Below are 18287 nucleotides of genomic sequence, written 5' to 3'. Positions count from 1 at the left end.
TAGGGATGCATATTATCTTTTCAAAGTAATATTTTGGATTTCTTCAGCTAAATACCCAGAAGTGTATCTGCTGGGTAACAACATGGGTCTGTTTTTATTTTTTTGAGGAAATTGCATACTGTTTTCCCAGCAGCTACACTAATTTGCATCCCCGCGAAAGTGCATGAAGGTTTCCCTTTCTCCACATCCTTACCAGCACTTGTTCTTTGTTGATTTATTGACAGTAGCAATTCTGACAGCTGCAAGGTGATATTTTATTGTGTCTTTAATTTGACTTTCTCTCATGTTAGTGACTTTGAGCATTTTTTCATGTGTCTATTGGCCATCTTCATGTCCTCTTTGGAGAACTGTCTATTCAGGTCCTCTGCCCACTTTTTACTGGATTATTTTTTGGTGTCATGCTCATTCATTTTGTTTTCAACTGGCCTTTCATATGTGCAATGAACAGTCCCTTGCCTTTACTCCTTGAGATGTTGTTTTTTCTCTCTAGATCCTATTCTATGTATTTACTGCTGGATCTCTTCCTTGAAATCTTCCATGATCATCATAGAGTAGATTTTTATTTGCATAAATATATCTTTGGCTTGTAATATATGTAATAATATCTATAACAATAATTGCTGAAATAGCTATAATAATATTATAATAATTTGGGCTGATTTAATTTATCCTAACAATTGAATAAAAATATTGTTCTTATTTAGAAATAATAAGTTAAAGGCTGAAAGGAGTCAATCAATGGATTAGTTGCTAAGTAGTAGAGCCAGGATATGAGCCACAGATTTTCTAACAAAAATACTTCTGCTTTTCCAATGCACAGATCTGACCTTTAAGTGGAGTACTTACTCTTCTGTTGTCAGTCAGTGGGATCTTGGCAGTCAGATGACATCATCAAAGAGAAGAATGCTCCCGTATATGATTACAATTGTAGAGAGAAATATTAATAGGTAAAATGTATGCTTTTAACCAGTGTTAACATCCTCATTCTTAGAAAATATGCCATAGAATATGAATACGAAATATAAGAACCTTATTTCAAGGAACAAAGGAACACAGAGTGATGGTTAATAATATGTAGTTGTCTTCCTACTCACATGTACAATGGATACTATGTGCTTAATAATATGTACCTGTGTTAGTGTTTTTCAAACAGTGAAAATCTAGAGATTATGGCTTTGCACCCAGTTTGTAAATACTGTGTGGTGCCATGAAACTGCATTGGTCATTATTAACCTTGTCTTTGAATAAGTGAATGATAGCCACAGAATTATACAATGGTCAAAGCAGCATGGATCAAACCACAGATTGATCCTGTTTATTAACTTTTCGCTCCATGGTGACATAAAATAAGAGCACAAGAAAAGAATGATGCATGCACAGTATCCATGAAGGCTGATTTGGACACATTCCTGAACTAAGAGTTGAAAAACCATTGTGGATTTCCCTTGTTGCACTACGCCAAGAACCTCTTTCAGACAAAGAAGAGTAGATTATGGTACCTTATTTTGTTCTTGGCTGGTTTTCTGATTGCAATCTTAACTCATTGAAATAAATAACTTAAGATTACTTTTCATAGAAAAGGCAAGAAGTCAGTCCCTGTATATAAATCAAATTACCTACTAAGGTGTTTATTTGGATTTTGTATTAGTACATACTGAAGGGATTAGTTTAAACAGTGCCTAAATTCAAAATGGTTTTCTCTTTGAACATAGAAAATTTAAAGAATACAATGACTTTAGCCAGTTTAAAATAAAATTTAAAATGTTAAACTTTATCTATATCACAAAAACAAATCTATACTGTAATTAGCTTTTAAAAGGATGAAAAAATTGATGAAAAATTATACCCTGTTTAGAATTGCAAGATGTAATTTATATTAATATTTTCTCTTAATTTTCTATTTTTGCTACTGGAAAGTAATATAACTTAGATTTGGTTAAATAACTTAAATTCAGTTTTCATAAAGGCTTATCTAATGTTTGAAAAACCTTGTGAGTATTTTGAAACATGTTATGTAAACTTTAAAAGCTATGTTTTTCCACAAGTATAAAGCTGGATTCAATACCTGAGAAAAGGAGAGGGTTATCCCACCAGAATTGATAAATTTTTATTATATAATAATTAGTCTGTCTTAATTTAGTTAAACTTAATAGAACAACTTACTATTTTTAAAAGATTTTATTTATTTATTTTTAGAGAGAAGAGAAAGGAAGGAGAAAGAGAGGGAGAGAAACATCAATGTGGGGTTGCCTCTCACATGCCCCCTACTGGGGACCTGGCTAGCAACCCAGGCATGTGCCCTGGACTGGGAATCAAACCACCAGGGACCATTTGATTTTCAGGCCTGCATTCAATTCACTGAGCTATACCAGCCAGAGCAGGGCAACTTAGTATTTTTTAATTGACATTTTTGCGGTGACATTGACTAATAAATTATATAGGTTTCAAGTATACATTTCCATGATACATAATCTATATATTACATTGTATGCCCAACACACAAAGTCAAATCTTCCTCCATCACCATGTATTTGACCCCCTTTATTCTTTACTTCCTCCTCACCGCCCTTCCTTCTGGTAACCACCATACTGTTATTTGTACCTGAGTTTTCATTCATTTGTTTTTCTTGCTTATTTGTTGCTTTTCATTTTTCTACATATGAGTGAAATCTTATGGTTCTTAACTTCCCCGTCTAACTTATTTTGCTTAACATAATATCTCAAAATCTATTTATGTTGTCACAAATGACTATTTTATAACAAGAGACACTTTATTGCTCTCATCACAGGAAATTACAATGGCTTCAGGAGCTCTGTAGATGTAGAGCTAATATATATTTCTTATAAAGCACAATATTTTATATACATTGATTTTTACCTGAATCACTCAATATTATGATTACTTAAAATAATACCAATAATTTTATTTTCATCATCCTTGATATCTGCTGAGTTGTGGAGATAGGTTCTGTTGGTAGGATTATGTGGTGCTTTGTATCTGTCTGCCTTCTGAAGTCTTGTTCACTGTTTCCAGGAGACTCAGCTGCTGGGAAAACTGAAGGTATCTTTAGAAAGGTAGGATGCCAGAAAGACTGAAATATTTGGAGCCCAGTTTGATATCAAGTACATTGAATTTCTCTCAGTCCATCCTGTTACAGCTTTAGAGAAATAAGACAGTTGCTGGTGAGATTGGTGCCATTTTGTATAGTTTCTATACCTTGAACTCTCCCATCTCAGAGATCTTGCTGTGGGTCATATTTCTGTATTGAGGACTTACTTGTCAGGGTTTTTTCCCCACTGGACACGGAATCTAGATCTTTGGTTTTGAAACAAAACTTGGATTCTTGACTATGAAACCACAATTTTCTTAGCAGGTGGCTCTCTCTAACCAATAGCATCATAAGGGTTATTCCCAAATGCCATGATAAAGATGTATAATCCAGAGAAAGTATACACCATCTATCTTCTCTGCTTTTAACCTTCTCTTCAGAGTGATATTGGTATTGACTGGCTTGTAAGTCCTCAGATTCTGATTTTTTCTGGACTTGGTGTCTAGCTCTTCACTTCTGAAACCAAATATGAATTCTGGGCTCTTAAGTTTTGATTTCTAATTGAGGCTTTTGTTTCATAGTGTAACCTCGGTAAGTTTTTGGTTGAATGCTTTGGTGAAGGTTTGCAACTGCTCTTCTGTGCACTTGATGCAGCTTCATCTATGAATCATTGCTATGGTCTTGTTTGTAGAGTGGCTTGGGGCCGTATAAGAAGACAGCCCTGAAGCAGACTCATCTGCTTTTCATGTCTTGTATACTGTTGTACAGGTGCAGCCAGAACAAAGACCAAACAGCACAGGAGAACAGACCCACACTGGCACAAATATCCCCCAGTCAATTATACTATCAACAGCCAATGTGCCATTATTAATAACGATGTAAAGAGATTAAGACTATTGTAAGAAAGAAAAAATGAATTTGAGATGTATAACTGAAAGAAGAAAGATTTTGCAAGGATAGGAGAAGGCAATAGTAAGAGTAGGGAATAGAGACAAGACAAAGTGGGAAAGAAAATAAAATTTACTTTGTAACTAAGAAAGGGAAGAGAGACGGTAGAATTGAGTAAGAGAGGGAAAGCATGTAGTACTAGGTTAAAACAAAAATTTAAAGAATACACACACACACACACATACACACACACACATATATATATATATATAATCTTTTTTGTATATATCCAGTAAGAGAAAAACAACCACAAAAACAAAACAAATTGTGTGTGTGTGTGTATATATATATATATATATATATATATATATATATACATATATATATATAAAATATGTCCCTAATTTCAGAAAAATCTCTACCACAGAGATATCAACAAACAATGGGCTTAGGTTGATATAAGTGGAATGGGAGTAAGAGGGCACAAAGAAAAAAAGAAGAGCTTAAGAGATGTCTAGAGGAAAGAAAAATAATTTTTAGTGGACAGAGGAAGAAGGAATACTGAGTGCTGGATGAAAACCTGGCTAAGACAGGTCAAAATTGATATTTAAAATGAAAAAAAAGAGAAATACAAGAGGAAGGCAAAATGGAGTAGGAGAGGGGGACAGTGAAATTTGAGATTTGAAGTGCAAAGGTACTCACTATCTACAAATAAGACCAAAGAACTGCAACAACAACCACCTTATCCACTATTTGTGAGCAAAGAGTGATAAAGGTGGAATGAGAACACAGGTATTTTAAGAACAGGAAAAAATGTGAGATGACCAAGAAAAATGGTTTTGAGAGACGGAAGTAGGGAGAAATAGCAAAAGTGCAGAATGGAAACAAGTTGTACCAAGGAAAACAAAGTTTAAAATGAAAGTAAGAAGATAAAAGAAGGTGAATTGCAGTAAAAGAAGGGAGGAGCAAAATATGAGATTTGAAGTAAACTATGATATAAAAGCTAGTGACTTAATGTGCACAAAATTGAAGGACAAGAAATGAACGTCAAAACACTACGCAGGAGAGAAAATATCTTAAATGATGAAGGAGACCACGGTGGTTTTTATCTTGGTAGTGGTAGCATCTAGTATTTACCATTGTTTCTTTTTTTTTTTCTGGATCTCCTGCTGGTGATGCCAGGTGGTAACCCAGTCTGGCCTTAGGCAGCCTGTTGGAGACTACCAGGGATCTACCATCTGTGGCTGACTCCTTCAGTCATCAGTGTGGTCACTCTGTAATCAGCAGTCAGGCTTAAGCACCACAAGGTGGGGCAGAGTAATTCCTGCAGGTGGGGTTGTTGTTTCCCCTCAGGCTGATGCCACTCAGAGTGGGGTGGTCTACCTGAGCAAGATGGCCACTGTGATAGGGGGGATAACTCAGCACCAGGATCCTGGCAGCTGCTCTCTCTGTTTTCTCCCCAGAGCCAACAGCCCCAGTCTCTACTCAAGTGTCTGTAGCCCTCTGTGCCCTCTATTTGCCAGAGCCTAGTGTAAGTGGCTACAAAGGAAAATTTATGCGTTGGCCCTTTACCTGGCTCTCTGTGTCTCTACCTGTCTGTCTCTGGCAGAGAGAAACCCTGCCACTTTTCACAGCTGGATGTTATCTGGGTATTTTTTCAGGCTCTGGTGCTGGATGGTGGGGAGTCCAGCGTGGGGTTTAGACCCCACACTTCTCAGTGAGCTCCCCCTGGCTGCTGAAATATTTCTCCACCAGTTTAGCTGCCCCCCATGGGAGCCCAGCCAGCTGCTCACATCTCCTCCATACTCTGTACCAGTCATGTTATTGTGAAGCGGTTTTTCCTGTGTGTCCAGTCTTATAAAGCTTCTCTCCTGTTACTGTTCAGTTGTATATTCTGGATGCTTTCTCTGCAATTTAGTTGTAATCCCACATGTGTCCTGGGAGGAGGTTAGTGGAGCTTCCACTCACTCCTCTGCCATCTTGGATCTATCCTAGTTTCATTTTTATACCCATTTTAATTTTCACATAAACTTCGGGCATCATCTAGAGATTGTCATATATATGTATTGATCAATATATATTTAAAACAGCATTATTTAGAATAAAGAACATAGCACTCTCTTCTTGTTAGATTAGAACAGTGCTTCTCTGTGGGGAGTTGATTTTGTTCCCAAGAGCCCATTTTTGATATGTGCAAACTTTTTTGGTGGTTGCCACTGGTGCCACGTTTGAAAATCCTGGAGTAGAGATGTATTAAAGAATCTTAATACTACAGAGTATGTTAAAAATTAAACAATAAGAATGCAAGTATTATGAAGTTACAAGCTGGATCTATCAAACAACTATGCCTTGTACATTGTAGAAACTCAGTGAATATTTGTTGAATAAACACATAAACAGGTAAAATACAGATAAATTGTTCCTGAAGACCTGAAGACTTGCACAGTTTTTTGTATATAAGAGAATATAAGTAATTATTTTTTATACACAAGCAAGTTAGTAATCATCGCTGTGGGGCAATATATCCTATTTAATGTATGGGGAGCATGTTTAGGATTACATTTATGACATACTCCGAATGCATGTAAATGGAGAGTTAAAATGTTTCAGCTTGTTCTAGTATAAGACATATTAAGGTACATTTGGAAAAACATAATATAGCCATTTTATTATACTGTAAAATTATTGCTCTTTCTTATGGAAAAATAAAATTTATGGAAAGGGCCTTTTTGCAATTTTAGCCATAAATGATAAAAAAACTTTATATACCCCAGGCATAATATTACTTATAAATTTATACCATACAGAGGTTTAACTCAAACTTTTTTTTAATCGTTAAGGGGAGTGATCAGAGTCAAAACCATATGCTGTGGCTTTTACCCTATGGAACTCTCAAATATACTCTAAGAATAATTATTCCTACTTAATGGAGTTACTGAGGAGAATGTGGCACTGTATGGCAAGATGTATGTAATCTAATGAAAACCCTCTGTAATCTCTCTAAAAGCTTATGCTAAGAGCTTTGAGTTTTGTGGGTTTTCTCTTATTAAGTACTTGCAGTTGAAATTTTTAAGAGAATAAAGGGTGCTAAGGATTCCAAAGCTTTCTTCCTCAGGGAATTCCATCATAAATGTATATAATAAAGGATTTGGGCCTTAGGGAAACCAGTGTCTTTCTGAGAGAGGGTAGGGGGATTTTTAAATTATGTTTTTCAAAACTATATCATGTTAAGTTTTCCTTTATTTGAAAACTAAAACATAAATTTAGGCCCTCATCATTTTCTTTTGATTACTTCTCTAAGTGTCTTTCTGCTGACAATCTTTTTTCCATCTAGCCCGTTTTTCAGAACTTTGTCTATTTTTTATTTCCAAAAACACAGATAGGGAGATGACTATGCCCAGCTTCATGATTCTTGACCTCTTACCATGGCAGAAAAATTCTTTTAAAATCTGTCTCTACCCTTCTTTCCAACAATGTTCCCACCACTCAGGCACATCTACACACAGCTTTTCCTGTATGTCTTTGCTGTTGTTTTTTTCCCCCCTTCCTAGCTGGGTAATGTCAAGGTATCTTTTAAATGGTAAATCTTTAAAAATCTTCTCTAACCTTCCTTTGACTTCACTTCCCTATATTCCTTGCATTAATAGATTAACCACATTGTACTAAATTTCAAAGTGTTTTGAAATTCAAAGGGGAACCACTTCTTAGAAAGGCTAATACGAAAAAGACTAGCCAAACCAAGTCATTTGAGATAAGGATGTGGAAGAACTGGAAGTCCCATACACTGTGGGTGGGAGTGGAAAATAGTACAGCCACCCTGGAAAACAGTTTGGCAATTTCATCCACTTCTGAATGATCCAGCCATTTTACCCCCAGATACTCAAGCATAGGTCCATACAAAAAGTTGTACATAAATGTGTAGTAGTTTTATTTTAATAATTCCAAACTGGAAATAACCCAAATTTTCATCAACAGGTAAATGGTTAAACAAACTGATATATATCTACACAATGGAATACTACTTACAGTAACACATAGAAGGAACTGTGGAAAATGCAATAATGTGAATCAATCTCAAAGTAATTATGCTAAGTGAAAGAAATCAGATAAAAACAAATATATTCCATATGAAGTGATTTTTAATTTACTATCATAACACAAACTTTTAAAATACAAACTTTATTCATTTTTTAATTTTTTTTTGAGAGAGAGGGAAGGAGAAAGAGAAACATCCATTTGTTGTTCCATTTACCTATGCATTCATTGGTCGATTCTTTTTTGTGCCCCAACCAGGAATCAAACCCATAATTTTAGTGTATTGGGACAATGCGGTAACCAACTGAGTATCCAGCCAGGGCCTCCAAACTTTTTTAAAAAAAATTTTAATTTAATTATTTTTCAAGAACAGTTTTCTGTCTTTTACTCCCATCCCAGCCCAACCCCCCACTCTCCCCACCTCCCTCCCACTTCCACCCCCTTAGTTGTTGTCCATGTGTCCTTTATACTAGTTTCTGTAAATCCTTCCCCTTTTTCCACTGAAATACCCTCCCCTCTGGTCCCTGTCAGCCTGTTCTCTATTTCAGTGTCTTTGTTTTTATTTTGCTTGCTTGATTGTTTTGTTGTTTTGCTTCCTGTTAGAGGTGAGATCATATGGTACTTGTCTTTCACCGCCTGGCTTATTTCACTCAGCATAATGCTTTCCAGTTCCATCCATGCTGTTGCAAAGGGTAGGAGCTCTTTCTTTCTTTCTGCTGCATAGAATTCCATTGTGTATATGTACCAAAATTTCTTGATCCATTTATTTATTGATTGGTACCTAGGTTGCTTCCAACTCTTGGCTAGTGTAAATTGTGCTGCTAGGAACATTGGGGTGCATAGGTTCTTTTGGATTGGTGTTTCAGGGTTCTTACAGTATAATCCCAACAGTGGAATTGCTGGGTCAAAAGGCAGGTCCATTTTTAGTTTTCTGAGAAAATTCCATACTGTTTTCCATAATGGTTGTACCAGTTTGCAATTCCACCAACAGTGAACTAGGGACCCCTTTTCCCCACAACCTCTCCAACATTTGTTGTTGGTTGCTTTGTTTATGATAGCCATTCTGACTGGTGTAAAGTGGTATCTCATTGTAATTTTAATTTGCATCTCTCTGATAGCTAGAGATATTGAGCATCTCTTCATGTGTTTCTGGATCCTCTGTATGTCCTCCTTGGAGAAGTGTCTGTTCAAGTCCTTTTCCCATTTTTTAATTGGGTTTAATTTGGTCTTCTTAGAGTGGAGTGGTGTAAGTTCTTTGTATATTTTGGAGATTAAACCCTTGTCTGAGGTATCATTGGCAATTATGTTTTCTCATAAAGTTGGATGTCTTTTTATTTTAATAGTTTTCTTTAGCCATGTGGAAGCTTTTTATTTTGATGAGATCCCATTTGTTTATTCTTTCCTTTATGTCCCTTGCTCTAGGGGACTTTATCAGTAAAAAAGTTGCTGCGTGAAATATCTGAGATTTTCTTGCCAATGTTCTCCTATAGGACTTCAACAGTTTCACAGCTTATATTTAAGTCTTTTATCCACCTTGAATTAATTTTGGTGTATGGTGTAAGTCGGTGCTCAAGTTTCATTTTTTTTGCATGTAGCTGTCCAGTTCTCCCAACACCATTTGTTGAAGAAGCTATTTTCAGTCCATTTTATGTTACTCTCCCCTTTGTTGAATATTAATTGACTGTAGAGGGTTGGGTTGATTTCTGGGCTCTCTGTTCTGTTCCATTGGCCTATGTGCCTGTTTTTATGCCAGTACCAGGCTGTTTTGATTACAGTGGCCTTGTAGTACAATTTGATATCAGGTATTGTGATTCCTCCTACTTTGTTCTTCTTTCTCAAAATAGCAGCTGCTATTGAGGGTAGTTTATGGTTCCATATAAATTTTTGAAGTGTTTGTTCTATGCCTCGGCCCACAAGGCAGTCAACGGGGTCCGCCGATATACCTGTAACGGATGAAGGGGGATGGGACAGGAGGCGCGAAGAATGGCAGCAAGACAAAGGATTCTGATCAAGCTGCAAATTTATTTCAAAATGGAGGGAGTTATATAGAGGAGGGCAGTGGAGGAAGTGCAGTGGATAGGTGGCTTCAAAGCGTGCTCTAGCCTGCGATTGGCCGGGGGGTGCATGGCGGGCGCGTGATCAAGGCACTGATTGGTGTGCCACCCGCATGTCCAGGAGGGGGAGTTCTATGGCTCCTAACTGCAGCATCCTGTTATTCAGGCGCAACCTTCAGGTCGGATTGTATCAGCCTGTTTCAGGCTTATCCCAGCCCCCAACAGTTCTATGTCTGCGAAATATGCCATTGGTACTTTAATAGGTATTGCATTGAATCTGTAAATTGCTTTGGGTAGTATGGACATTTTGATGATGTTAATTCTTCCAATCCATGAACATGGTATATATTTCCATTTGTTCGTGTCTTCCTTGATTTCTTTATTCAGTGTTATGTAGTTTTCTGCATACAGGTTTTTACCTCCTTGGTTAGGTTTATTCCCAGATATTTTATTTTTGTTTTTGCTATATCAAATGGGATTTTTTTTCTTGATTTCTGTTTCTGCTGATTCATTGTTAGTATACAAAAGTGCCTTTGATTTCTGGATATTGACTTTGTATCCTGCTGTTTTGCCAAATTCATTAATTAGTTCGAGCAGTTTTTGGGTAGAGTCTATAGGATTTTCCATGTACACTATCATGTCATCTGCAAACAGTGACAGTTTTGTTTCCTCCTTTCCTATTTAGATGCCTTTTATTTCCTTTTCTTGCCTGATCACTGTGGCTACAACTTCTAACACTATATTGAAAGAAGTGGTGAAAGTGGACATTCTTGTCTTGTTCCTGATCTTAGTGGAAAAGCTTTTAATTCTTGCCCATTGAGTCTGATATTGGCTGTAGGTCTCTCATATATGGCCTTCATTATATTGAGGAATGCTCCCTCTATTCCCACTTTGCTGAGTGTTTTTATCATAAATGGGTGTTGTACCTTATCAAAAGCCTTTTCCGCGTCTATTGATATGATCATGTGGTTTTCGTCTTTGCTTTTGTTTATGTGATGTATTACATTTATGGATGTTGAACCAACCTTGCATCCCTGAGATGAATCCCACTTGGTCATGGTGTATAATCTTTTTGATATATTGTTGGATGCGATTTGCCAAAATTTTGTTGAGAATTTTATCGTCTATGTTCATCAGCAATATTTGCCTGAAGTTCTCTTTCTTTGTGGTGTCTCTATCTGGTTTTGGAATTAGGATGATGCTGGCTTCATAAAGAGAATTTGGGAGTTTTCCATCCTTCTGGATTTTTTGGAATAGTTTGTGAAGAATAGGGGTTATCTCTTCCTTAAATGCTTTGTAGAATTCTCCTGTGAAACCATCTGGTTCAGGGCTTTTGTGTGATGGGAGTTTTTTGATTACTGCTTCAATTTCTTTTGCTGTTATTGGTGTGTTCAGATTTTCTGCTTCTTTTTCATTAAGTTTTGGAAGATTATATTTTTCTAGAAATGTGTCCATTTCCCCTAGGTTTTCAAATTTCTTGGCATACAGTTCTTCATAGTAATTTCTTACAATCCCTTCTATTTCTGTGGTATCAGTTGTAATCTCTCCTCTTTCATTTCTGATTGTGTTTATTTGTGTCCTCTTCTTTTCTTGATGAGCCTACTTAAAGGCTTGTCTATTTTGTTTATATTTTCGAAAAACCAGCTCCTGGATTCATTGATCCTTAGAATTGTGCTTTTAGTCTCTATTTCATTTAATTCTGTTCTGATCTTGGTTATTTCCTTCCTTCTACTTGCTCTGGGCTGTCTTTGTTGTTGTTCCTTGAGTTCTTGCAGGTGTAGAGTTAGGTTGTTTGTTTGAAATGTTTCTATCTTCTTTAGGTGACCCCGTATTGCTATGAAGGCAGTCTCAGGACTGCCTTCGCTGTGTCCCATAAGTTTTCGGTTGTTGTGAATTCATTTTCATTTGTTTCCAGAAACTTTTTGATTTCTTCCCTGATTTCATTCTTGACCCATTCATTGTTTAATAGCATGCCATTGAATCTCCATGATTTTGAGTTTTTGAGTTTTTTTTCCTTTAGGTTTGGTTTCCAGTTTCAGTCCCTTGTGGTCAGAAAAAATGCTTGATATGATTTCAATTTTCTTGCATTTGTTGAGGCTCATTTTGTGTTCTATCATGTGGTCTATCTTTGAAAATGTTCCATGTGCATTTGAAAAGAATGTGTATTTAGCTTATTTGGGATGAAGGGCTCTATATATATATCAGTTAAGTCCATTTCATCTAGGGCATTGTTCAATGCTGCAATATCTTTGTTGATATTTTGTTTGGAAGATCTTTCCATTTTTAACAGCGGAATATTGAAATCCTTTACTATAATTGTGTTGCTGTCAGTGTCTTTCTTGAAGTCCTCTAAGATTTTCTTGATATATTTGGGTGCTTCTATGTTGGGTGCATATATATTTACAATGTTAATGTCTCTTTGATGGATTCTTCCTTTGAGTATTATGAGTGACCTTCTGGGTCTCTCTTTATGGTCCTTTTTTTTGAATTTTTTGTCTAATATGAGTATTGCTACCCCAGCTTTTTTTTATTGTCCATTTGGTTGGAAGATTTGTTTCCAGCCCTTCACTTTTAGTCTGTGTAGGTCTTTTATCCTGAGGTAAGTCTCTTGTAGGCAGCATATGTGTAGGTCATGCTTTCTTATCCATTCAGCTATTCTATGACTTTTGATTGGAGCATTTAATCTATTTATGTTTAAGGTAATTATTGATAGGCACTTATTCATTGCCATTTTTGTACCTGTGTTTCTCTCAGACTCTCATTACCTTCCTTGAAGCAGTCATTTTAGTATGTCTTGCAGAGCTGGTTTGGTGGAGGTGTATTCTTTTAGACTTCTTTTATCTTGGAATCTCTTTATTTGGCCTTCTATCTTGATTGAGAGCCTTACTGGGTAAAGTAGCCTTGGTTGTAGGCCTCTGGTTCTCATTACTTGGAATATTTCTTGCCATTCTCTTCTTGCTTGGAGTGTTTCCATTGAGAAGTCAGTAGCTAACCTTTTTGGGCTCCCTTGTATGTTACTTCCTTTTTCTCCCTTGCTGCCTTTAAGATTCTCTTTTTGTCTTGGAATTTTGCCATATTAATGATGATGTGTCTTGAAGTGGGTCTCTTTGTGTTCCTTTTGTTTGGGACTCTGTATGATTCCTGGAATTTGTGTGACTTTTTCTTTCATCAAAGTAGGGAAGTTTCCCCTCATTATTGTGTCAAATAGGTTTTTTATCCCTTGTTCTTCTTCTCCTTCTGGTATCCTTATTATTCGGATATTATTACGTTTTATATTGTCATGCATTTCTCTTAATCCCTCTTCATTCTTTCTGAGCCTCTTTTCCTTTTCTTGCTCTTTCTGGGAGTTTTTTTCTACCTTGTCCTCCAACTCCCTGATCCGATTATCTGCTTCATTGATTCTGCTTTTGATTCCTTCAACTGTGGTCTTCAATTCAGAAATTGTATTCTTCATTTTCTCTTGTCCCTTGCTGGTAGTTTCTATTTCCTTTTTCATGTTGATAGAGTTTGCGATGAGATTGTTGTAGCTCCCCTGTAGTTTCTGGTAGCTCATTGTGAGCTCTTTGAACTTCCTGATAACCAGTGCTTTGATTCACTATCTGATAGTTGACTTGCCTCTATTTTATCTAACATTCTCTCTGAGGGTTCCTCCTTTCCTTTCATTTGGGGATTGTTTCTTTGTCTTCCCACTGTTTGTGAGATTCTTCTTGTTAGCCTCAGCTTCTTAAATTGATCTGTTCTGACTCTCTGGGTTTATGGTGTGAACTTCTGTGGTTGAATGCCTTTGAAATTCAGTGGTGCAGTCTCTTTCGGATATCCTGTCGTTTTCCACTTCCACCTACTTCTCAGATGCAGAAGCAGAGCAAGAAACATTATTTGATTGACCAGTGCTTAAGTGGTTGACTTTTGGGGGAAGAGTCTAGTAGACTGGCTGTGATTAGTTGTTCTCAATTTTTTTTTCTCCCATACAAGTTCATATACATGGATTGGTTCTGGCTCAGGTTTCATTCTGCAAACATTAGCTACCAAAGCATTAGAGACACTTCCTTTTAATAGCCTCTTGTTTAATTAGTTTAACAGTAAGTACTACTCAGGAACTCTCAAGGAGTTAAAAATCTAGAAGAGCCCTGCCTGTGTGCCTCACTTGGTTGAAGTGTCATCTCATAAACTGAAAGGTTGCAGATTCAAATCCTGTTTGGAGCATATGTCTGGGTTGTGGGTTTGGTCCCCCAGTTAGGGCTTGGGACAGGCAACCAATCAATGTTTCTCTCTCATATTGATCTCTTTCTCTCATTCTCCTGCTCCCTTCCTACCTCTCTCTAAAATCAATAAACATGTTCTCTGGTGAGGATAAAAAATAATAAATAATAAAAAATAAAATAAATTCTAAAAGAGGAATGAGGTCATGTATAAATAATTTTTAAGGGAGTTCTAGGTAAAAGTGAAATATACTATAAGCAAGGTAAAAAAGCCAAATGCTCTGAGAGGAGAGTGAGCACCCATCTGGCCATAGGAAAGCTTTGGATGGACATCTTTCTGGAGATGCCCTTAAAGCTTTCAGTACGTTGGAGTTGTGCTGTTGTGGCAACACACAGTCTAAATATTATTGAACCAAACAAAGATGGGAAGAAAGATAATTTTAAAAAGTCACTTAGCAACTATACAAAAAAGGTTTGATAAAAGGGGCTTACAAGCTACTCTTAGAAACGAATAGGAATATGGGGTGGTTTGGAAAAGGTCTGGTGTAAACCACTGAAGACCTGGAATGCCATCGTTAAAAAATTTGGATTTTTGTTATAGAACCATGTTTTAGAAAACAAGTTCTTGAACATTTGCCCTTCAGCAAGGCCATAGAATAAATGTAAAAAGTCTCCTGTTTTGAAATTAATTTTACCCTACCTAGTCTAGAGAGCACTCATACTCAAGACTAAGGTGAACCACACACTGGATCATCTATCTGGTTTATGGAGGTGACTGACCCCAGTGCCAGGTATGTTCAACTAGTGGTGCTAGCAGAACAATCAGATACTAATATCCACTGGGCAATCATACAAAAGATTAGATTAAGCGTAAAGCTAGAGAGGTTACTATAAATGAAATATGTTTTATTGGTGGTTTAAGATACACAAGCCATTGTTTAAAAATCCCAGTAAATGTATATACCATTATCTCCCATACATTTTTACAGTAAATATCCAACCTATGAGGCACTTTTTAGTCTCTGTGGCTAGTCTTACATCCCTGACCTTTAACTGTAAGAACATTCTAAGGCTCTGTCTTTGACCCACTTCTCTCCTCCACCTACACACATTCCCTAAGTGATCTTCCATGTAGTCTTGTCTTAAAGCATAATTTTTATGTTGAATACACATATAAATATACTGGGCTAGACTTTTACAGAGCTCTGCATGCCTGATAGGTATCTCATACTGAACATAGCCAAAAACAAAGTCTTGGTTTCATTTTCTTCAACCACATCTTCTGCTCTTTCATATTAGAAATTGACAACTCTACCTATCCAATTACAGAAGCAAACAAATCAAACCCCCAAAAGGAGCTGTGCTATACTTATTTTTATCTCTCACACTTTATATCCAATCCATAAGTAAATCTGCAAGCTCAACTTTCAAAATAAATTCAGAACTTATCAATTTTTCACCAACTTTACTGTTACTACCCTGTGTAAACCAACATTATGTCTCACCTGGATTGATTAATATGATCATTTCATAAATGATACACTTTCACTCTTACCCATTTTCAGTCTATGACCCATATAGTAGCCAGAGTTATTCCTTTAAACTGTGTGTAGTATAATGCCACTCCACTGCTAATAATCCTCACAATATAAAAGCTGATATACTTACCAAAATGCTTCGTGACCTCTCTCAACCCCTCAAACTGACTTCTCTATTCCTTGTTCCAACCAGGGATGCATTTCTGTCTATTCCTGAAACTCACTGAGCAGGGTTCACCCTCATGGCCTTCACATTTGCTGTTTCTTGTGCATTAAATGCTCTTCTCTCTTTTACTTAATTATTTATTTATTTTTAGAGAGAGGGGGAGAGAAGGAGAAAGAGAGAGAAACATCAATGTATGGTTTTTCTCTCCCACAACCCATACTGGGGACCTGTCCTGCAAGCCAGGCATGTGCTCTGACTGGGAATGGAACCAGCAACTCTTTGGTTGACAGGCTGGCACTCAATCCACTCTATATAAAAACAAAACAAAATAAGAAACCCAAGCCTCTTGAACTCATTACTGGCATATAGTATGTGTATAAAAATATTTGAATGAATATTCAATATTTCAAAGAATGGTCTGTATGTAGAAAACAAGTGTATTTAAACATGTGTATAGAAAACATGTGTATTTAAACCCTGTGGCTTAAATAAATTTTGCAAAATTTCATATCTGTAAGTTACAGAGCTAGAACTTGAATCCAATTATTTCTGACTCCAAAATGTGAGTTATTTTATGGAGATTTAAACTCCAATGTTGAGTTGGAAATCTTCAAAAAGAAATATTTGAAACTGTAGGAGGAGATGGAATTACATAGTAGCTAGATTATATCAATAAACTGGAGATAGGCACTAGAGCGGGGACTCAATCTTTTTCAGGTTATGAATTCTCCCACTTCTCAAAGCACATGTAAGCATAATATTTCATGTAAGGTATAGACTTTATTTTATGCTCTAGCCGAAAGGGATAAAAAATGGTGGGAGCGGATGAATTTGGAAATAGTTTGTGCAGACTAGTCTTTGGGGGATTTTCAGAGTAAATGTAAAAGGAGGGCAAGTGCTTCTTCCAGATATAAAGGCTAAAGTCTGACTTCTCTGTTATGCCTAAGTCATTTAAACATCATTGTCTCATGGACTCAAGATAGAATAGAAGTGAGAAAATAGATTATCTAGTACCCTCATTTACACTTAAAACTGTGGAAGGCCTAGATGTGCCCCAGTTGTTTGCCCCTGTACCCAAATGGCTAATATCAGAGCAAAGACTAAATTCCATGTGTCATGACTCAAGGCTTCTGCTACTTCTACCTAACCATGCTACCTCTTCAGAAAAACTAGGTTATTTTCCCAAGTTAGTGAGCTGTTCTTGAAGTGCTTCAGCATACAAGATAGTGTTTTTAGTATCAAAATATATGCTGAGTATAAATAATAGTGCTTTACACTAAGATTTTTTTATATTCCTGAAACATGCCAAAAAATAATTTTGTAACTAATTCATGGGTTTGAGAAATTTGATGGTTAATTATATAAACTGATGAAAAAATATTTGATGGTTAATGGAGACCTTAAAAATTTAGACAGTTAAATATCAGTGGAAGAATTTTATTCCATTATGCAGCTCACTTTAATCTATCATTTGGTTTTGTTGCAGAGATGACTGAAATAACAATGCAATATTGTGGCATTATAGTCAATCACACAATTGCAAGGGGTGTTATATGTTCCAGGTCTTTGTACAAACAGTACACAATGTCAGTGGTATATTCATTCACTTGGAAAAGCTTAAATGATATTTAAAATCTTCAAGATATTATAGTAATACTGAAGGGAATAATTAAATCAAATCATTAACCCATGTATTTATCTATTTATGTATCCATCTATCCATTCAAACACTGCTTTAAAAAGAAAGGGTTTTGCCAGTGAAGTGGAAACCCTCAAACATTATTTATGAGCTCTCTCTGGGTGACTGACAAGACTACTCAGAGCGCTAATGTACCCTCTGCTCTAGCTTATCAGTTAACTAGTGAAATTTAACACGAATGGTGTCAGCTTTATGTTTAGGGCATAACTATATAAACAGAAGAAGCCACTAGGACAGTCTTGTTTTAGAGTTTTCACCTCATTTACATTCTGAATTAGTCTCTTTAGTTTAGAAAAGGCTGTTGCAGAGTGGTCCTGCTTCCAATTAATGAGCTTCAGAAAAGGATTAGGTTTGTCTTACTTGGTTTTTCCAAAATAGACCAACCTTGAATCACACAAACTCGAAGAGAAGGTAAATACTCTGTTCTGATTTAAATTAACTTCAACAGGAAAGACAATCCTCCATTGCTTATTTTATTATAGCCTGAGCTGAAAGCCCCAGAAGTTAAAGTTGATAAACAGACACTGTTTTTAATGTTGTTTAATTTTTTCACTTAATCTAATATTTTTCCATTTCTAGTCATTCAATAAAATAGTAGCAGTAAATGGTAGCTTGTATCAGTGTGATAAAGTCAAAAATATCTGGGTTATTTTGTTAT

This window comes from Artibeus jamaicensis, unplaced genomic scaffold (genome assembly GCF_021234435.1).
Source record: "Artibeus jamaicensis isolate MK-2021 breed Jamaican fruit bat unplaced genomic scaffold, CSHL_Jam_final scaffold_584, whole genome shotgun sequence".
NCBI lineage: Eukaryota > Metazoa > Chordata > Mammalia > Chiroptera > Phyllostomidae > Artibeus > Artibeus jamaicensis.
The sequence above is the reverse complement of the archived record's forward strand: the minus strand, read 5'-3'. Positions refer to the sequence as shown.